This window comes from Herpailurus yagouaroundi, unplaced genomic scaffold (assembly GCF_014898765.1).
Source record: "Herpailurus yagouaroundi ecotype Mexico unplaced genomic scaffold, PumYag 139, whole genome shotgun sequence".
In the NCBI taxonomy this organism is placed as follows: domain Eukaryota; kingdom Metazoa; phylum Chordata; class Mammalia; order Carnivora; family Felidae; genus Herpailurus; species Herpailurus yagouaroundi.
Window position 1 is genome coordinate 13,502,651 of NW_024412394.1, and position 5,220 is coordinate 13,507,870.

Genomic DNA, 5,220 nt, shown 5'->3' on the forward strand with positions numbered 1-5,220 from the left:
AATTGACCCCACCCAGTCACTAGAAGAATCTTGTGGAAATCTTCACCCCTTTGTTATCCTATGGCATATCTAACACTCTTTGGTTTCCATAAATGCTGGTTCATGAATTAATGATCTATTACTAATGTCTCCGGTCAATATAGAGCATTTATTTATTCCAGAGTTCTCTGCAAGACTGCGTGCATTATACCTTGTCGGTAATTAGATTATGCCCTAGGGATCTGTGGATAAACCTAAGCCTGTCTCAAATGTCATGTTTCAGAATCCGAAGTATAAAAATCCATAATTGGCTGCCTTCTTAAGAACAAAGAGAATGATAGCTTGTCTGCTCCAAGAAGGATACGCGAGAGGAACACAAACAAAGAATTGTTGTACAGGGAAATGAGATTTTAAAATGACCCGAGAAAAGCTGATGGTCTGGTGCACGCGAGTGAACCCTGCTAGTATGAAAACCAAGCTAGGAACATGGCTAATCAATGCATATGCAAATGCTCTCAGGAAAGCCCTCTGAAACTAGTGTGCGCTCTCTCTGGATGCTGGAGAATTGTGAAGATAATCACCTGTGACACTCAGCCTTTCCTTGAGACACAATTTTGAACAACTGACCTTATTTCTGAGCTGAGTGGATGCCAAAATTGAATTTCTGCTCAGCCGGAACCAAATTCACTCCCAGCCATCTCTCAAGTGAGTTGGCAACACTTGCTTTGAATTCTTTGTCCCACTTATGCAGAATTAATTTGGAGTCATTTTGAAGTCTTTCCCCTTTGGACCGGGCAGTGCCAAGGAAGAAGTGTGGTGTCCATCGGGTCTCATATTAACCTCTTTGTCTATGTGTCTGCTTGGCTCTCTATTAACTTTGGAGGCTTGTTCACTTAACATGGTGAACAAGGCTCCTCTAGGGTTCACCTGAATTCCACAAGTATTTGTGGAGTAATCACCCCAGGTCGGGTACTCTGAAACACGCTGGGGTGGCAGGGCTGGGGTTTACAGACAGTGTCATGCAGGAAAGGATCTTAGCTCTGGAGTCAGACTCTGGCTTCTGATCCTGGCTCCACCGCAGACCCGCGGCCGGGGGTAGGTAATGAACAAGTTACATACGCACCACGAGCCTTTGATCCCTCAGCTGTGCCATCGGGGTAACGATCCCAAATTGGAAGACATTGTGAACAAATTCAAAACAGCGTAAAACAGAATAGCGAACAGCCCTAAATGCAACACGTAATAAAATGAGCTGTGACGTTATCTTCAGTGCATTGTTAATCCCTAATCTCTAGAAGCTGACACACTCAAGCAGAAGGGAGCAGAGGCCAAATGATGATGACATTCATATTAGTCAGGACAGGGAGGAGCAGAAGGAAGGGAAGCCCATGTGAAAACGTACACTAAAGGACATAAGTGCTGTGAGCGCCGGGAAAGCGCGTCCCAGTCCCCACCTGGAGGCCTCCTTCCCAACATTCACCCTCCAAGCCTCTTGCCGCATAATTAGAAAATGTCTTCTCCTCTCTGTGGTGAGCATGCCTCATTTAAATTCCATTGCCTTCCAGTCCAGTCACATGAGATCAACATATAAATTAAAAGCAGTTTGAATCTCTGAGATGAGATGTAATTTTTGACTTTTCTACTTGAGGGAACAGAACAGCATCATTGTTACTCTACTGAATAAAAACGATTTTTAAAAAATGTAAAAATTTTTAAAAATTAAAAAAAAAAAAGCTTCGAGCCCCCCTCCACGTTCCCATGGATGGTAAGGGGAAAGGACAGAGAAAATCATGCCTAAAGTTTGACTGAGGAGTAGTCTGCTTTATTAATAAAATTTCTCCCCATTGGTATAATTTTATAATGCACCACCATGAGTCTTACTCTAGAGAGAGAGAGAGAGAGAGACAGAGACAGAGAGAGAGAGTATATATATATATATATAAAGTCTATATATATATATATAAAGTCTATATATATATAAAAAGTCTACATATATATATATATATAGTCTATATATATATATATGATAGTAAGGACGCCTAGGGATTTCATTTGGTCAAGCATCCGACTCTTGGTTTTGCTCAGGTCACGATCTCATGGTAGGTGGGTTCCAGCCCCGCAACCGGGCTGCGTGCTGACGCTGTGGAACCTGCTTGGGATTCTGTCTCCCTCTCTCCCGGCTCCTCCCCTACTTGCTCTCTACCTCTCTCTCTCAAGAATAATAAACATTAAAAACAAAAGCCTTTAGGGGCGCCTGGGTGGCTCAGTCGGTTAAGCGTCCGACTTCAGCTCAGGTCACGATCTCGCGGTATATGAGTTCGAGCCCCGCGTCGGGCTCTGTCCTGACCCCTCAGAGCCTGGAGCCTGTTTCAGATTCTGTGTCTCCCTCTCTCTCTGACCCTCCCCCGTTCATGCTCTGTCTCTCTCTGTCTCAAAAATAAATAAACGTTAAAATAAATAAATAAATAAATAAATAAATAAAACAAAAGCCTTTCAAAACTAGTAATATATATCTGTATATGTGATACTGTATATGTGTATGCATGTATATGTGATCGTATAATAACATAGCCAACTATTGTCAATGGACAACCTCTACAGTGTAACCTTTGGCCCACGTGAAGTCCCTTAAGGTCAGTGACCCTCTAAATGTAAAAACAGTACATGTGAAACCCCACTTATGGTTTGTTCAGAGCTCTAGGAAAACAGGTGACCTGTGAGTGAAACAGGTATTTAAGGCATCGACTCTCCTCCACAAGTGAGCATTTCTGGGTTTCTGACTTGAATAGGTAGATATTTTCCACCTTTTGATTCCAAACTGCCTTATTCTTGTCTCCCACGGCGAGGCACACACCCTGTTTACCCGGGCCCCCTCACCCAAGAGAAACAGCCTCGACAGGCCGCCTCCTCTTTATCTCACCTGGCGCAAACCAGCTTGCCGTTTCCCTGACATCGGCACGTTGACATGCACACGAATGGCCACGTCACTGAAGCTCCCAAAATGTCTATTAAAAACGAATTCTCCCTTAATTTAATAACACCAGTCTCTCTTTTAAGACCAGTTTCTGGCCAATAAAATGCTTGGGTCAAACGATTGTGTAATCAAATTCTTTCCCTGTCCTGCTAACACAGCTTGATGATTTTAATCAATGGTCGCTTTTAACTCCTTCATGCATTTTTTTTCTTTCCCCTAAAGCATTTGTGATGCCAAGATTTCAAATAGAAATTTCCCCCTCTGGGCAGCTTTGGCAGACCATACCTTCCCCCCACCCCCGCCCCTTCCAAGGTGAGCTTAAGTTGACTGCGATTTCATAATATCACTGATACAGTGTTCTCTTTTTAAGGAGGTGGATTAATTGAAGGTGTGGGGAAAGCATAGATGTGTAGAGGAGGAAGCGTTCCCTTTTTACACAGTTATTGAGTAACTTGGAAGGCACTGCAGAAACTATTTAATCTCCTCTGTAAAATGAGGGGGCTGAATTGAATTTCCTTTGTGTCTCCCCCAGCTTTGGCAGATTTTGAGTCCACCAGGCCCTTGACTTTGAACTCCTGGGGAGCAGTCAACAAGAATTAATCATCCCTGCACTTCCAAAGCCTCTCCCGAGGTCTGGCACCCAGTCCGGCCTTCGATGTTAATAAATGAATTAATCACCTTGCCTTTTTACAGGCTCCACTCCAATTCATTCTGACTAGAGCAAGAGTCATAGGTTGCCATTAATGGCTCACAATTCCGTTCCAAAGATCACAGAATCTTGAGTGTAAAATTTTCCTCTGTTTTGCGTTTCATTCTGTTGCTGGAGGGCGCAGGCACGTTTCCTACGTATGGACGTAGTGCTGACGCTTTCTCTCGAGATGGACCCTTTCGTTAGTCCACACAACAAATATTCGCAAACACCTGCGAGCCCATAGTATTACAATGCTGAACTACACACAGCTCTTTCTATCAAGGAACTTACAGTGCGATGAAGAAGTCAGACAAGTTAACATAAAACAAGTTCTATGAAGGCTAAGCACGGGTGCCGTGGGGACAAGAGAAGCTGACTGGGTCTGAGGACTTCAGGGAAGGTTTCCCAAAGGAAATCATAAACAAACTCAGAACTTTCAGCTCAATAGGAGTTAGCAGAGTGCATGTGGTCGGGAGGGTGGATGGCATTGAAGGCAGTGAGCGTGACAGGTTGCTGAATTGGTCTTTATTTACAGGCAGCAAAGGACCCTGGAAGAAAGTTCAAGCAGGGACTTGACATGATCTAAACTGTATCTTGGAAAGATGTTTCTAGCTGAAGTTAGAAAATTGGAAAGGGACGAGACCAGGGGCCAACGGCATAAGAAGGCTTTTAGGGGGGCACTGAAGATAAAGTGGGTAGCCGTGGACATGAAGAGAATTCAGTGGATTCTGGCTATGTTGAGAAAGGTGGATGTACATGTGTGCGTGTTGGAGGGCGAGGAGAGAAAGACAAGTCAAGCCTGGAGAAACCGGGTGGATGGGGCGTCATTCACTGAGATCAGAAACATCTTCTAAAGCAACCGTACTTTGGGAGGCAAGAGAAGTGATGATGAATTCCATAGGGCGGCCAAGGGATAGTCAAGATGAGATGCCCAGCAGTCAGTGGGTTAGATGGGTCTAGATCTCAGGAGAGAGTTTGGGGGTGAAATATATACAACTGATAGCCATCGACATGTCGACAGAAACTGAAGCTATTAGAATGAATGTCTTGAGGAGGAGAAGAGCGGCTGGGGAACCTTAAGAAATACTTTAAAGTCATCAAATACTTTGCTCACTGATTATTGTCACCTGCTTGGTCCCTATTGCAAAGACACCGTTTGACTCTAAGTCTTAAAAAATCTGGCCAGTCACCTTCCATTGTAGTCCCAACTTGGAGCTCTGTGGAGGACGGTGCCAAGCTCTAGGCACTTTAGATGTCTCCCATAAATTATCAATTGCTCACCCAAAAGAATTCGCAAATATTGCTTGGTCATATGAGTGTGGAGAACAGGAAATGTTACTATGAAACACGTGGGAGCTAAAACATGTTCCCGAGTTTAATGCAAGAATGTTTTCATTGATTATATCAAACACTAGAGACGGAAGATACAGTATGAAAACAATCCATCTAGGGCAGAGATTCCTTGTGTCTGTCACTAAGCTGTTCCTGGGCAGGGGGGCGGGGGGGGGGGTTGCGGGTAGGGCAGAGGCGGCACAATTCTCTGCTTTTACCATCTTCCCAAATCACAGGCACAGTT

At 44.1% G+C, this 5,220-nt stretch overlaps 1 long non-coding RNA gene across 1 annotated transcript; it reads left to right on the top strand.

Annotated features, from left to right (window-relative positions):
* The first annotated feature begins 1,304 nt into the window (after positions 1 to 1,304).
* Positions 1,305 to 3,635, top strand: LOC121029108 (uncharacterized). The gene is made up of 2 exons (XR_005789593.1): positions 1,305 to 1,508; positions 3,486 to 3,635. It is a non-coding gene; the product is annotated as an uncharacterized LOC121029108 (long non-coding RNA).
* Positions 3,636 to 5,220: the final 1,585 nt, after the last annotated feature.